This window comes from Xenopus laevis, chromosome 6L (genome assembly GCF_017654675.1).
Source record: "Xenopus laevis strain J_2021 chromosome 6L, Xenopus_laevis_v10.1, whole genome shotgun sequence".
NCBI lineage: Eukaryota > Metazoa > Chordata > Amphibia > Anura > Pipidae > Xenopus > Xenopus laevis.
Window position 1 is genome coordinate 86,067,819 of NC_054381.1, and position 18,331 is coordinate 86,086,149.

The following is an 18,331-nucleotide window of genomic DNA, read 5'->3' on the forward strand; positions in this document are numbered from 1 at the left end:
TTTCCACAAGATTTTGATATGGTTGAGGTATAGCACTTGTGCTTGTCAGTAGTACTCAAAGTCCCCATTTCTTCCACAAAGTTCCCAATAGCTTAGAAGTTTGCTTTAGATTGTTGTCTAACTGCATGATAAAATTTGCACGAAACACTGACTTTAAATGATTAAAAAAATTGATTATTGCACACATTTGAACACATGCTATGTGCATGTTCTTGTCTGTATGTGTATGTATCTAATATTGCTAGCCTGGGCAAATTATTGTTTCTTTGGTGACTTGGCCAGCTTTATTTGTAGGATATTAAATGTTTCTGCAATAAAAAAAAAATGATTGACACATGCTAGCTGCATGCAGCATATACAATCTGTAACTATTGCTAATTCAGATTTAGAGCATCACATTATACATTTTATAGGTTGGACCAGACTAAGAGAAAGCATTCCAAGTTACAGTTTTCCTGTTACTAGTGATGTTAGGGTGAAGTATATAAGCTCATCCAGAGCATCAATCACTGTAAAAATGTTATCTATTGCATTAATCATTTTTTCAGGCTGAGCACATTGAATACAAAAATTTGTTGGATGAAAAAAATCAAACATTTCTCTGAAATGATTTTATTTTCCTAGCTTAAGGAAATTGAAGCGATAGCTGTCCATGCTAAATATATTATAGCTTTGATATATTAAAAAAAAAAAAAAACTTGCACAGAGAGGCATTTTCTGTGATGTATTTATATACATCATGCTGGTGGCTGAAAGAAAAGCATTAAAATATGGTGTTTTATATATACATAAATGAAAAAAACGAAATAAATAAACATAACTTGATTCCACAAAACCACGTAGGCAAGGATAATTTATGTGTTTTAAAATACATATTTAATACTTCCAGCATCTACATCATAATATTTTTTTTATCTCAATTGGATTTCTATCTATGGTTCTCTTCATATATATTTATACTCTTGTTAAATGTAAACAACACACAATTAAAAAAAACAACAAAATAATATTTAAATATTTTACGCTTTATTTGATTTTAACAGAAGACTTTCTTATTCAAAAATAAAAATGTTCTTTGGTTTAATCGCACTGAGAAGAAGCTACAGTTGCTTTCTTAAGCATAAAAATGTTTAGGTTGAAGTAAGTATGGGTTGAAAGTTCATACCTATCAATTTAGTGTCCACTTGACTGCTTTCAAACAAATTGAGGCTATACCAGGGGCAGAGAATGTGTGCATAACATATCTTTTTACTGTCTTGAACTGTTCCTTCTGTTGTAATGAAGGCATCAGTACCATACTGTGTATAATGCAAGGTATAATAACTTACATATTTTTTTATTTAAATACAATCATTACAGTCTTGTGAATTTAAGTTGTAGTTTATTCAAAAAAGCCCTCCTTACCAAATCATCACAGAATTGCAGCTCTTTTGTGCCACTACTAACTACTGCACAAGCAGCTTATCTTCTGCCAATAATGGTGTTACTAAAGTTACACTGCTATAACCTGTGTTTTACCCACTGTCCTTCAGTTGCTGCAATAGTGTTGGGGTCATTTAGAAAACCCAGTGTGCAAAAAGCAAAAAAGAGCACAATCAGCCATTTTTATTTTGCATTGTGCACACTGTGTTTTGTTGTTTACAAATCTGCTCTCCATTTTGAACCAACAAGAGCTTTGGCTAGCCCCTTGAATGGGGTGCTATATGCAGTGGGCAGTGAGACGTGTAGGCGCTCTTCCCCTCCTTGCTCCTCATAGAAAAGAAAATCACCTATTGGATGTGTCATCTCTTGTGGTGAGTTATCTCTTCTTCCATATGTGTCAACATTTTCTTTGGAACTTCCTGCTCCTGCAGCCTCACTTAAATTAAGATGACAAAAACTTGAGCTTTTTTAGTGCTGATTGGCGCTTATTTAATATAAGCAGAGGAGTAAAGGGCTACTACTAACATGAGAATAGTGGTCTGCTACTTGTATTCTGCTATTGTTGTTTGAAGACTAACACCCTGTGGTAACCGATTATGGATATATCTATGACCCATAAACCATTATTTGTTGTTAGTAGAATAACTGGTCAGGAGTAAGACCCTGACCATAGTGTGGTGAGCTGAAACCACTGGTGCCATATTAGCACCATGGGTGCCTTTATGGGCAACAGGACACTGCCCCCTAGTTACTGACCCACAAGTGCCTGTATAGAAAATGTGCCTTAGTATGACATTTAAAAAGCAAAGTAAACACAAGTAAAAAATAAATTACCTGTTAAAAAACATCCTCTATCTATTATATATGGCATGCATTTGTATTTAATCTATAATCCCTATGGATGTGCATTCACCCAGACCACCATTCATAGGAGTATTGTATAAAACTTCTGATTTTATTGGAATATGATTAAAAAAAGCTTGAAGCGTTTTGTGTCATGCACTTAGTTATAAGGATATGACTAAAGGGGGTCAATTACAAAAAAATCTAATTTTGATAAAATTTGAGAAAAATTTGAGCTGTAAAAAACCACAAAAACCCATATAAATAAATGGGAGCTGTGCTGATCATTTTGGGCTGCTCTAAATCAGTTCAGACTTTTAGAGACTTTCATATATTTTTTTCACTAGGAATTGTCCGAAAAAAACTAACATTTTTAGAGACTTTCAAGGTATTTGTATTTTTTAGCACAGTCCGGTGTAATTTTTGTTCGTACTTTTTTTATTCTGATTTTTTAATAAATCTCATAACATTCATAGGTTTAGAGTTTAATCATGGTTTCAAAAAACACTAAAACAAGACTGTTGATAAATAGCCCCCTTAGTGCAAGACACAAAACACATCAAGCATGCTTTTAATAAAGTTCTAAGTTCTGAGTTTTATATGATACTTCTATGAATGGTGGTCTGGTGAATGCACACCCATCAGGATAAGATGCTGGAATTTTCCCCTTGCTATGGACTCAGGACTGTAGCATCTGGGCCACCAACAACTCCCAGTGAGTGTATCAGAGACTTCAAAATCTGTTTTCAAAACTAGAGAGCTGAGGAATTGGCTGTGATTTCAAGTCACGGGCTTAGGACTTGAGCACTCCAACCACATATCTAATTTGGTGTGTATTTTTAAAAATCACCTGCAGCAGTGGTTTGGATAATAGGATGCTTATGTATTTACTCTGATTTCCATTAAAAGAGAAGAAACTAAATTAACTTATACATATGATGCTATAATAATATTTTATTCAGTTTTGTTACTTCATTAAACAAAGCAAATGAGATTCAGGCGTAACTTCACTCTTTTTATTTTAGCAAATAATCTGGGAATGTGCTTTCCTACTTCAAATGTTGTTAGATCAATGGTTTCCTGACAAATAGCTGTCCTCAAGACAATGTCATTAGCACCAAAATACAAGATGGCTTGAATATCAAAAAGCTGGAATGAATTTCAGTGATAAGTAACACTCTAACATAGATGTTTTATTTATTTTTAGTTTTAGTTACGAACATATAGGGTATAACACTGAAAAATAAGAAAAATAAACTGCACATAATAATGCAATACAGCATACAGTACATGTATTGCAAAGAAAATGCAGTTATTAATGGGACATTCAATGAGAATAGAGGAAATTAGGTTTCCATACAGAAAAATGTTAAACTTTATTAGTACAATTTTATTTACAATGTAAAATAGTATTACAGATGGCAAAAGCTGAAACGATGAGGCGTTGCCATGTACAGAATCACTGGCATTAAGTAACTTCAAACTTCAATAGAATTTGCAATCCCTGTCTGTCGCACAAGTATGTGAATAATAAAATGTCTTTATAAAGGTTAGTCTAGTTTCCAAGAAAGATTTTAACAGTGTATTTATAATTATATTTTTCATCCAAGTTCAAAATTGTGTAAATATTTACAGACCACTATAGTAAATGATGAGTGTTCATACAAAATTTAAATTATTACCCCTACTTACTTATCTGAGTACCTTACCAACAATATAAAATCAAATGCAGCAAGCTAGAATAACCCTCCATTGAGCAATCAAACAGGGGAAAGTTGTGCTCACCACTAGTTTTTAAAATCATTAGGCGGGGGTGCAATGAGGGTGTGACCACAAAAAACATATAGACAAATACAAGATTCCTCTGCACTCAACTCATTATCAATATATTTAAGACAGCGACATTTTGTGCATACTGCTACTGAAAAATGCCTTACCCTTTAAACAAAACAGGGATTGTTTGTCCATATATTGCAATATATGTAAGCTGGCCAACTACGTCAAAGTCATCCCATATCTGGCCAGTCCTATGCTCAATTTTCATCTGATTCATTAAGTATTCTATGGTTTAATTATACATTTTATAAAAGGGACGAAAACGTTTTACCTGCAACTTACTAGCTGCTTTCAAAGTAAAACTCCCAAACTTGGCTGCCCTTTTATTAGACACCAGTGGGATCACCTGACTATAGTTGGAGGGGGTGGGAGCTACAACATGGAGCTGGTCACTGCTCCTGTATAACTATAACAAACAGGGGAAAGTTGTGCTCACCACTAGTTTTTAAAATCATTAGGCGGGGGTGCAATGAGGGTGTGACCACAAAAAACATATAGACAAATACAAGATTCCTCTGCACTCAACCCATTATCAATATATTTAAGACAGCGACATTTTGTGCATACTGCTACTGAAAAATGCCTTACCCTTTAAACAAAACAGGGATTGTTTGTCCATATATTGCAATATATTTAAGCTGGCCAACTACGTCAAAGTCATCCCATATCTGGCCAGTCCTATGCTCAATTTTCATCTGATTCATTAAGAATTCTATGGTTTAATTATACATTTTATAAAAGGGACGAAAACGTTTTACCTGCAACTTACTAGCTGCTTTCAAAGTAAAACTCCCAAACTTGGCTGCCCTTTTATTAGACACCAGTGGGATCACCTGACTATAGTTGGAGGGGGTGGGAGCTACAACATGGAGCTGGTCACTGCTCCTGTATAACTATAACAAACAGGGGAAAGTTGTGCTCACCACTAGTTTTTAAAATCATTAGGCGGGGGTGCAATGAGGATGTGACCACAAAAAACATATAGACAAATATATCTAAATTTGTCTATATATATATATATATATATATATATATATATATATATATATATATATATATATATATATATATATATATATATATATATATATATATATATAAAGTTCAAAGAAAGCACTCACGACTTTTTCCATCGGATGTAATTCAAAGTGTATTTATTTGTGCATGGTGCATCAACGCGTTTCGGCTCTCATGGAGCCGTCGTCAGGGTGAAAAACAGGAAGTGAGACAATTCACTAAATAGTCATAATGTCCAATCAACACATCAATATGTAAAACACATAAAGTGAATAACAAGTACCACCTGCCCACAAGTGTGTTAGTTAATAAATATGTTCACACCCCCTTGGGTGTCTAGAAACCCAAATCAAGTGACAATATCTTATAGAAAAAATCATGTATCAAGATTAAAACATATTAGAGTATATTAAAAGAGATTTTTTTACAAAAATGTGTGCAGTGTGTCAAATATTAAAATACCTTGCTATAGCAAATCTACCCATATAGAGGAATAAATAAAAACATCATGATCAGGGAACAGTATAACAAAATAGCAACAATTATAAATTTCTTAATATCATACTGCGATAACCCCAAGCCTTAAGGGGCTATATATTTCTACTCCAATGTATCAATATCAGTCTAAAAGGGTCTATAATTATATTCTACTAGCAGAAAACCACTGAAATTGCCCATTTCAAGTTACAGAAAACTAGCTAAAGAGTACATTTTGTTAAGCCCTTTAGGGGCCACCGTGTCCAAAATCTGCATCCATTTGGCTTCTTGCTGTAATAGAAGTTTGATTCTATCTCCACCTCTATTCAGAGGGGGGATATGATCAATAAGGACTGCTCGTAGTGTAGGCAATGGGTGTTTCTGTTCCAGAAAGTGCCTAGCCAGAGGCGTATCTGCCCTACCGGTAGCTAAAGCTGTGTGTATAACAGAACGATGATTATTCATTCGCATCCGGAATGTCGTGATGCACTTACCTACATAATAGAGGCCACACGGGCATATTATGCAGTAAACGACAAATTCTGATATGCAAGTTAACCTATATCCAATTCGAAATCGTTTCGCCCTATGTGGGTGAGAAAAGGTTTCACTGGTAAGTAAATACCCACAGGTTTTACACCCAGAGCACCTATACAACTGAATTACAACTGAGTCACCGCCATAACCAGGGGCTTGTTGGCTAAGCTCTATACCCTGTTGATAAAATGACTTGTAGCTGATCAATTGCCGCCATAGAAGGATGGGCATTCTGTTCTATGGGCTCTTTGTGTTCCAACCTGCACTCTTCATTTGAACATTATTTAATGACTTTGATTGACAATCTAAGAAGAGTTAATTAACCATCTGAACTCTGGTTCATACACTCCACGAGACTAAATTTGGACTTATATTGAAAGGTTGAGCCCAGGAAATAGTTAATAGCATCATTTTTTTCTAGGATTCCATTGTGGCTCCCATATGTATGAATTGCCTCTCTTATCTTTTGAAAAATAACCTATGCAGATGGACCTTTCGCTGTGGGGGTGTGAACAGTGCTATATGAACTAACGCCATATTTGCTTAATTTTTCATTACATCATTACTAATGGCTGAGCATGCTATAAACTTTCAGGTCGATGTAACGAGTGAATTTGCATCTACCCAGGATGATGCTACACGTATTTTATTTTCTGATTCAGCTGCTGTACTCCAAGCTGGTAAATTGCCAAGAGATGTGTTTAACCAACTGAATATAACCCTAAAAAAAAGGGAAACTGATTTTTTGTTGCATCGTTCCTATCTCTCTGACTATTACAGGCAGCGTAAGATCCCTAGGGGCTTTAGAGTGCGGAACACCCCTACTATAGGGCGTTCGAGTGCAGAATTCTGCAGCCGCTGGTGTGGCATATTAAACAAATGTTCCCTTGATCTTATGGTGCTTGTAATAGAGGAATCTGGAAGGAAATTGAAAAAGGTTAGAACTGAGATCAGTGAACTCGAAGAACAATCGTTGTCAATTTTGAAATCTGACCAATCTAATAATTGGTTGCAGAAATTGGATAAGAGTATACAGCGGTATAGACAAGAATTAATTACATTTAAACAAGCTAAGGTTATCAAGGTAGATCAAGACTATAAGGATCGTAGGGTATACGGTTGGTTAATTGGCAGGTCAACTGCGGAGGGAAGAGATAGACGTAGATTCAGACAACCAAGAAAGTTTTCCACTGTTGATAGTTCTGGTGATTCTCCCTCCTCGGATGGCGAGTCCCCTCAGATAGCTACACAATGTGTTATTCAGGATCCTACTCCATATGGAGCCAGACACAAGATCGTTTTTTAGGGGTAGGAAAAGGAAACATACCAGGCGGGGTGGTGGGGGCCCGAAGAGGCAGACCACCAAGGAAACCGACACAGTGATTTTTTATTTGAGTGGTCATGTGCTTACGCAGGGCGAGGTGTCTCTACTCTCACGTGGTTTTTCCTTTGTGCCAGTCAATAAAAACGATGCATTTCATTTAGAAGTGGATCTCTTTAGATTCCAACGCAAATTAAAATTGAAGGATCACTTTAAGGATAGTGAGAATACGGAGAGTGAGACTTTTCGTCTGGTTAGCACATTTGATCCACCAAATACTGCTGTGTCTATTAAAACATATTGTGGAATTGTACAAAATGAATGCTTTGAAACACTCCGTCAGCCGAGTAACTATTTTTCTAATCTATCACTAGTTGAGAGAGAAGCGATTAAATCTCTACAGGATGATAGTGAACTAATCATACGCCCCGCGGACAAGGGTGGTGCCGTAGTGCTTTTAGATAGTGATGGGCGAATTTATTCGCCAGGCGCGAATTCGCGGCAGGCGAATAAATTTGCGAAACGCCAGCGAAAATTCGCGGAAAAAATTCGCCGGCGTCAAAAAATTTTTTACGAAAAAACGGACGCCCGTGTCAAAAACGGGCGCCGGCGTCAAAAACGGGCGCCGGCGTCAAAAACGAGACGCTGGCGACATTTCGGCAATTTTTCGCCGTTTCGAGAATTTCGTGCGAAATTCGCAAATTTTTCGGCGAAGCGAAACGGCGCAAATTCGCCCATCACTACTTTTAGATAGTTCATATTATAGACAGGAACTTCTGTCACAACTCTCAGAGTTTGGGGTGTATGAAAGACTTTCCAGTGATCCAACTGAACGTTTTAAATTACAACTTGATTCCCTGTTGACCTTGGCACTCAACTCGGGTTGGATCAGTGAGAAGTGTTTCCAATTTCTTACGGTTGAATACCCTTAATGGCCAATTATATACACACTTCCTAAGGTGCACAAGAGTCCAACTGCTCCACCTGGTCGTCCGATAATTTCGGTGAGAGGTTCATTGTTTTCCAATGTGGCTGTATTCTTGGATAGCTTCTTACAACCTCTATGTGCCAAGATGCCATCTTACATTGCTGACACCCCATCACTATTGGACATCCTATGCCGCATAGGACCTCTACCTGATGATACTGTGTTCGCTACACTTGATGTATGTAGCCTATACACTATTATTCCGACTGAAGAGGGGATATCGGCTTGTAAGGACTCATTGTGCAAATTTCAAAGGGGGACCCGTCTGCTGAATTTTTGTGCACATTATTGGAGATGCTGTTAACATGTAACTATTTTCGAATTGAGCAAACCTATTTCCTGCAGAAAACGGGACCGCGTTGGGTTCCAACGTGGCCCCTTCTTATGCCAATTTGTATATGGATCAGTTTGAAAAGACATATATCTACTCCAAATATTCTGAACATCTTATATTGTATTGTAGATATATCGATGGTATTTTGATGATTTGGCGAGGGGACCACGCTGGAATCCAGGTGTTTGTAACTGAGTTGAATGCTTTACCTACCCCTGTCAAATTTACGCTGACTTGTGATAAGGATGAGGTTGACTTCTTGGATATAAGGATATTTCGTACTGAGAGGGGAATTGGCACTACGATATTTCGTAAAAATACAAATCGGAATACGATCTTACATGCCCATAGTTATCATCCCTCCTCCACCTTGAACTCCATACCTTACACACAATTTTTGAGGGTGTTTAGATTGAATTCCAATGTGACTACGGCTAGACAGCAGGCGCTTGAGATGCGGGATCATTTCTTGGAGAGAGGGTACAAAGCCGCTTTCCTTAATGCTGAACTCAATCGGGCACAGAGAGTGGTAGTTGATGGTGAACAGTCAGGGAAGGGCATAATGTCTGATAAAGAGAAAATGGTGTATGTCTCAGATTATACACCTGCGAGTCGAAAGATCAGTACGATAGTGAAGAGACATTGGCCTATTTTACTGATGGACACCAATCTACCCTTTACACATATGTGGCCCCCAATATGTGCCTATCGAAGAGGTCGGTCTCTAAGGGACTTACTTATGACAACTGATATGAGGAACCCAAAGGTTGGTACTTGGCTTAGGAGCACTAAGAATGGGTGCTATAGGTGCTCTGGGTGTAAAATCTGTGGGTGTTTACTTATTGGTGAAACCTTTTCTCACCCACATAGTGGGAAATGATTTCGAATTGGATATAGGTTGACTTGCATCTCAGAATTTGTCGTTTACTGCATAATATGCCCGTGTGGCCTCTATTATGTAGGTAAGTGCATCACGACATTCTGGATGCGAATGAATAATCATCGTTCTGTTATACACACAGCTTTAGCTACCGGTAGGGCAGATACGCCTCTGGCTAGGCACTTTCTGGAACAGAAACACCCATTGCCTACACTACGAGCAGTCCTTATTGATCATATCCCCCCTCTGAATAGAGGTGGAGATAGATCCAAACTTCTATTACAGCGAGAAGCCAAATGGATGCGGATTTCGGACACGGTGGCCCTTAAAGGGCTTAACGAAATGTACTCTTTAGCTAGTTTTCTGTAACTTGAAATGGCCGATTTCAGTGGTTTTCTGCTAGTAGAATATAATTATAGACCCTTTTAGACTGATATTGATACATTGGAGTAGAAATATATAGCCCTTTAAGGCTTGGGGTTAGCGCAGTATGATATTAAGAAATTTATAATTGTTGCTATTTTGTTATACTGTTCCCCGATCATGATGTTTTTATTTATTCCTCTATATGGGTAGATTTGCTATAGCAAGGTATTTTAATATTTGACACACTGCACACATTTTTGTGAAAAATATCTCTTTTAATATACTCTAATATGTTTTAATCTTGATACATGATTTTTTTCTATAAGATATTGTCACATGATTTGGGTTTCTAGACACCCAAGGGGGTGTGAACATATGTATTAACTAACACACTTGTGGGCAGGTGGTACTTGTTATTCACTTTATGTGTTTTACATATTGATGTGTTGATTGGACATTATGACTATTTAGTGAATTGTCTTACTTCCTGTTTTTCATCCTGACGACGGCTCTATGAGAGCCGAAACGCGTTGATGCACCATGCACGAATAAATACACTTTGAATTACATCCGATGGAAAATGCCGTGAGTACTTTCTTTGAACTTTTACTGATTTATTGGTCATCACCCGGCGAGAATACTTTTGAATGGTGAGTGCCGTTTGATCCTGCTTATATGTGTATATATATATATATATATATATATATATATATATATATATATATATATATATATATATATATATAATATCAATTTTATATATCAGTCCAAGTAAAATCACTAGCTAATAGCTAACTGTAGCTAGAAAAGAAAAAAGTAAGAGTTAATAAAATTAACTTTTACAACCTATATATTTGGAATCTTTCTCAGAATCATATGTAAAATGTAATCTCAGGGAACCCTAGTCCATAGTGTTGTCATGACTTTCAAACCTTATCATTAGTGCTATTCAGCTATGGGCTATTATAGCTTTAACTAACATAGTATCCACTGGTCCGTTTTGACACAGTAACTCCTGAGGGTAAAATAGCTCCCTCATCTGTAAGTCATATTGGCACTTCAGCCTGCCGCTTCTTATAAATTATGATCAGATATATTTCATAGCAAATCTGTGACCCCCCTCTCGCATGATGTAACATCTCTTACAGTCCCAGTGACCAAAGCACATAGTAGCATAGCACTCCTTATTTGCAGCAATCCCAGCAAACTCATTTCATCATAATGACCATTTCCATATGACACTTCTGAAACAGGGGCTGGTGGCTACCATCCTATACCACTGTAAAAAATTGAAGCCCATACAAGCACCTTAACCCCAAACTGGTTCACTCTCTCTGCCAGTCTAGCATATCACATTGATCAGAGGTTGGCACTCATCTCCAATGCAATGACTACAAATCCCCACAAAATAACACAAGAAGAAAACATCCCCCCTGTCATGCATCTATGCAACGTTTTGGGTGCCTGCTGCTCCCTTTCTCAAGCTGGTCTCCATGCAGTGTTAGGACTACAATTCCCAGAAGCTCGCTAAAGCCCTGTGGCGTCCCATGTGGTCGAGATGATGTCACCTTTGTGCACAGCAGCGCAAAGTAAATATGCAGCACTAGTGCACAGGCGATGACGTCAGAGTGATGGCGCGACGCAAGAGCCCTGCACCGTCGTGCCGGAGTAATTTCCCTCACCATGGACGTTTCAACAGTGGCCACCATTTTAGAAATGAGCTCAATATATAAGGCATTGTTGTTTTGGCATATTGGCATGATCATGAACATCTTTGAAGGAATAAAATTGATTTATGTAGAATGCATAAATAAACAAATGTTATAAACATCCCAGAGGGGAAGAGCTAGTTAATAAATAGATGAAGGTCAAAATCCTTATTCAGGCCCAATGGGCTAAGGGTTTTTAACTTATGTATCCATGTGTCTTTTTCAATAGGAGTACCATATCACCTCCCCTTCAAGGCTGGGGTACCTGTTGAATAACCCTAAATTTTAAATCCTCCGCTGTGTGTCCTTTTTCTATGCAGTGTTTACAGACTGGCAAAACACTGTTGTGAGTATTGACCGTAGATCTATGTTGTGAAAATCTGTCCCTTACATTTTGAGGGGCATACTAACATATACACAGCAAAGCTAGTATCACAGCTACAATGACCCCACATTTTGTACTCCATATTCATTGTTGGATTGGTAAAGGTAGCTCCAGTTAGAACAAAATGACATTGTGCACACCCCCTGCATCAAAACATACCTTCCTTTGGAGGCCCCATGAAGGTGTATTGTCTGGGTGAAGGTGTTATTTCTGCCTGTGTAACTTTTTTGCCTATATTACATCCCTTTCTAAACGACATCATAGGCTTTTGTTCAAATTCTGAAATTGTGGGATAAGCATCCTTCAACAAATGCCAATGCTTGCATAAAATATGTAGAAAATTATCACTTTGTGAATGGTATTGCCCAACAAAAACCAAGCGCTGCCTATTTTCGGTTTTGTTTCTATTTGTTGTTCTCCTCAAATTCTCTCTGGCTTTAGTTAGGCTGCTGTCCAAAATTTCTTGTGGGTAACCTGAATTCTGATTCACCCTTAAATTCCTTAGTCGGATCTTTCTACAAGCGTATATACACATTGTCGCTCAATCTCTCCTATATACTTTGCCATGTCCATGACCACGATCGCTCCACCCTTATCAGAGGGCTTAATCGTGATATTGGACATGGCATGTAAATCACCCAAAGCATCATATTCTAATTTAGTAATTAATTCGTTATGTTTGTTATGTGACTCATTAGTGATAAAGCTTTCATTCTCTGATTTAACCTTATGTATGTAGGTCTCAACAACTGCATAGGTAGTAGATGGAAGATACCGTCCTTTGGTTTTAAGACCAATATTGTTTACATCAAATCCCTCTTTATGAATAGAGGCAGGAAGAGCCTCGTGGCCACTAGAAAAATTAACTTTGATTCCTGAGAAAACAATAGAGATCAACCTGTAACTGAAAATCATCTAATTTTACAGTGGGGCAAAAATTAAGTCCTTTGGATAACACTTGTAGTTGTAAGGTAGAATGTTTCACAGATGAAAGGTTCAAGACTATTTGTTGTGAGTCATTCAACGTGGTTGTTTTCGACTCTGGGTTTGTGCTTTTCTGCGTCCCCTCTCTTTGCCTTCTAAGACCTCTCCTTGTTTTGGTCCCTGTGCGCCTTCTTCCACGCCTAAAAAAGCTGGAGGAAATGAAGTTGTGTTGTCACTCATTTTGTTAATTTCAGATGTGCGGTCATGTGATCAATACAAATCCCGTCGATGTCGTTCCCTAATTTGTGTTGAAGAGGACCATTTATATACAGTACCATTCTCATAATCCATCACATCATGGTCAAATTTCTGCTTCTTAGTGAGAGTGATATCACCCTTGAAGCGTTCAAGGGTATGTTCCATATATATATATATATATATATATATATATATATATATATATATATATATATATATATATATATATATAAATATATATATATATATATAAAGTAGAGGGAGTGGAGTGCACAACCATAAGAAAAAATCGATACCTGGGTGCTAGTCTATAGATATATATAACAATACTGCACAGAATGACAGCACTCCAAGGAAGATCACAGCGAGTCGATATTGCTAAAGTGGAGGTCTTTATTGAAGATCTTCAATAAAGACCTCCACTTTAGCAATATCGACTCGCTGTGATCTTCCTTGGAGTGCTGTCATTCTGTGCAGTATTGTTATATATATATATATATATATATATATATATATATATATATATATATATATATACAGAGTATATCTACATTTTTGAAGTGGGGAATGACGAGCCTCTTGACTCTTGACACCTTAATTTACAAGAAAACTGTTTTACCAGTGTGTACAAAATCTCTGTTGGATATCAGATATGTTAGAGAGGTGAAAAATGTACTCAGTAGATGAGCTTTGCATTTTGCATTAGAGTATTTTTGACATCTTGTGACATTATGCTCAAATATTTATCCATTGCCTGCCAAAATGATGGATGTGTATTCTGTATTGAATTATCTGATATCAAATTTTCTCCCCGAAATAATATCTTAACAATAATATATTAATGCCTTATTCTTTAACACATGATAGCAATACAAATGACAGCTAAAAGGCATGCAGTGAAATAAACATTAATATTCCATTCTTTCACATATTATGACACAATTTTTCATTTGAAGTGATTTTATAATCCAGATTTTATGTGTCCTTCAGTTAAATGCTTTCCATTAGCAGTGCTTACCAAAATAAACCACCAAAGTAGTTGGTATCATGTATTAAGATAGTATAATTATGAATTTTAATTTTCATCAAATGGCATCATAGCTGAAATCATTTTGAAAGTGTTTTATTGACATAGTTAATGCTATAAATGAGCACAAGCTATTTGTATTTTTATGTATCTTAAAATAGAATATAACAAATTCCTAGGAAAATAACTAGTTAATATTTAAGGAAAAAAAGAATGAAAAAAGAAATAGATCTGTCAAGTAACAGGGAACTCTGACATTAGTAAGAACAAGGTCGAACTTAAAAAGAAATAAAACTGGCTACTTGACAAGCATTACTTTTTAAAAGTAACTGCTGTGGCATAGGGGAAATACAGAGTATGAAGTGTTTTCATCTTATACATTTGACTGAAACATAAAAACATGCTTAAGATATTATTAAACAATATTTGGATCACAACTTACAATGCCACATTTATAATGGTTGATTACATTTGTGTTACTGAAGCTTCCATTGACGCTGTATAAAGAGAACTGACTGCACTACATACCAGTAAGCGAGATTTATATCTAACATTTTGACATTACGGTGTTATTTTTTTATAATATGAAACCTAACAAATCTACTGTGTAAAACTGGCCATAGACGCAAAGATCTGATCGTACGAATCGAGGATTCGTACGATATTCGGACCGTGTGTGGAGAGTCCCAACATTTTTCGTCCGGCAGAGATCGGTTGTTTGGTCGATCGGACAGGTTAGAAAATTTCTGTCGGCTGCCGATAATATCTCTGCGTGTATTGCCGATCGTAAGATTTTCAGTGGGAGACTGTCACTAGCTTTGGTTGGATATAGATATCGTACGATTGCTGTCAGGGGCACATCATTGCTGATCTGTTCTTTAACTAATCTTACTGGTAAGACTTTGATCTGAATGGTTAGTGGCAGGTCGGGAGATGGGAAAGTCCGATCGTACGATGATTCGTACGATCGGATCTTTGCATCTATGGCCAGCTTAAAACGTGTTCTGGGCAGGTTACTGGTATTCTTCAGATCTGTGAAGCTTTCTACTTCATTTTTGTTCACCTTTAATTAATCTTTAGTATAATGCAGAAAGTTATATTCTGAGACAATATGCCATGGGTTTCCATTTTCTATTATTTGGGGCTTTTTATTCAGCAGTTCTTAAGCTTGCAGTTTCGACAATCTGGTTGCTAGGGTCCAAAAGACCAGATTGAATGAAGATTGTGTTTTTACTAACTGTAACCAGTTATAAATTTTTAACCAACACATTTTGGTCCCAAGTTTCCATCAAATACTAGAAAAATCAAGCTCCTGCTGAGGTTTTAAAATCAATATAAGCAAAACAGATACTGTCTGAACACTTTTTTGTAAAAGTGGAAAATTTAATTTAGCTTCAAGTAGAAAAAAAAAATCTCCTTTTTAGTAACAAGAAATCTAACAAAGATTCATTTAGGATCCACAGTTCAGACATAAGGGTATAAGGAGTTATAATGCCCTCAACTCTCAAACACTAAGCAGCTTATCTTTGACAACTTTTAGCCTAGCCCCACTGTATATCTAGGATCTCCTGTGTCCTTAGCAAAAATGCAAAGCTAAAGAGGAAGGACATCCTACTCACAATTCTGACCCTCTTTTTATCCTCTACTATAAATTGCATGCTGTTGCATCATATTTTCTGGTTCTGCCTTTTACTTGAGACAGAATACTGCTGTGTTGACTTACATACTGTATCAAGAATTGCAATGTGCTTGCTATTTTACTGCCCATTGTAAAGGTCCCTAAGCCCACTCTGGTGCGCATAACCTGCAAAATTACAAGACTACTGTACATCAAAACAGATTTAGCAAACCTATTCCTACAGCACTCTTAGGTAAACATATATGAGAGCACAAATCATACATATGAAAGATTATTCCTGAGTGCAGTTGGTTTGTTTTCTAATGCCTACTTTTCTATTTTTTTCTCCTTGTTTCCATGTTATACTATTCTGTTTCTTCACAATGTAAACCAACACTATGGGAAGTTTTACCAAAATGTGAGACCATAATGTTATATCATTTAATGTCATTTAAAAATGCTATTCTGGATCTAGTGATCTCAAATAACCCAGAACTTATAGCAAATGTGTAAGTTATTGAACCCCTGGGTAATAATGACCATAATGTTATATCATGTAATGGCTGGTGCAAAAAACAAATAAACACTGGGGCAACAAAAACCATGGATTTCATAAAAGCTAATTTTAGTGCCTTGGGGGCTGCCCTTCAGAGCATTGATTTGGGCATTATGTTTTCAGCTAAAAACACAGAACAGAAATGGTTGTCATTTAAAATGATATTAAAGGAAAACTATACCCCCCAAACAATGTAGGTCTCTATAAAAAGATATTGCATAAAACAGCTCATATGTAAAATCCTGCTTCATGTAAATAAACAATTTTCATAATGATATACTTTTCTAGTAGTATGTACCATTGGGTAATCATAAATAGAAAACTGCCATTTTAAAAAATAAGGGATCGTAGGATTCACTGTACTGTATCTTAGGTCACATGAGCCAATTAACAGACAGAGTTGTGTCTTTTGCTTCCACACTTCTTCCTGTTACCGTTAAAGTTGAAGTATTTCTGGTCAGGTGATCTCTGAGGCAGCACACAGACCATCACGAAATGGTGGCTCAAGGCAAGAGATGTAAAAGGGCAATATTTACTTAAATATATATTCCAGTGTGTAAGAGAGTGAATTGTGTTGTGAGAGGGTGAAATGGTTAAAAATTTTGTTTGTGAATTATGTGATGTTAATGAGAGTTTTGTATGTAACACTATGTAAATGGTTATCACAATTCACTAGGTGGCAGTAGAGTGTTATTTGGGTGAGTGGCCAGCAGGTGGAGCTCAAGGATAAGAAAAATGTAATTTATTCCCCATTAGCAGATGAGAGACACATGAACAGAATGAGGACCAGCACATGCAGAGGAAGTGATACAGCAGTGGCTGGGAAGCTGGGCAGCTATAAAAGAAGGCCACACCCTAGAGTTAGAGTCTGAATGGGAGGATGCTGTCTGAAAGGAGCAGTCCTGAAGAAGAGCTATAACAGAAAGGAAAGTAAGATAGAACTTAGCATAGTAGTTCATAGTTTAGCAGGCACTAGGTGTCTGAGATAGGGAAGTTAGTATGGGTAGTCTTTTGCCCCGACAAGGAGCATAGTCGGATTAGGATCCGGGGAATAATTCCCAAGATAGGGTAATAGTGGTAAGGCTGTTAGGCAAGAGAGGGTGGAAGTAGAAGACTTCAAGTCCAGGTGGCTGGTACCCGCCGGAGTGGTCAAGGGGCACTGGTCGAGTGCCGGATGATCGAAGCGGGGGACTGGTGGAATGGTGAAGGGGTGTAGTGGTGCACCGGATCACCAAGCCAGACCAAGGAGGACCAGCAGAGTGTGAGTAAAGAGTAACCCTATTGTAAACGCTGGGTAGTAATGCACAGACTACCAGGTCGGAAAGCAATTGAAAGGTTTAAGTGGAAACGGCAATTGAAAAGTCTGTTGGAATTTGTATATGACTGCCAGTAACATATCCGAAAAATAAAGAAGTTTCATTTTTTTAAGAATTGGTGTTCCGACCTTTTTATGTTTGGGGTCTGTGTCAAGAAATTCCCCTTACATAATGTTGGTGCTGCTGTGAGCAGGGTACGGACTGTGTTATTTGGAACTATACAGCTGTGCATTTGACAGTTGTTTGAAGGTGGCGCTGTTTCTGGTTGGAGGACAACAGGAACAGGAATTACGTTGGTGGCCATATTGTGTGGGGCATCGTCACTATTAATAGAGCTGCAGGCGTGGACTTGGCGCCATTTTGAGTAAACACTTTCTACTGACGAACGCAGAACTTTTTGTGAGTGTGAAAAGTGAGTGTAACCACGATGGATAAAGCCCCTGCCAGCACTCCGCTGATTGATACCGGCCGCAGATTTCAGTGGGCTGGATACTTTGCAGAAAAACTCACTGACCGT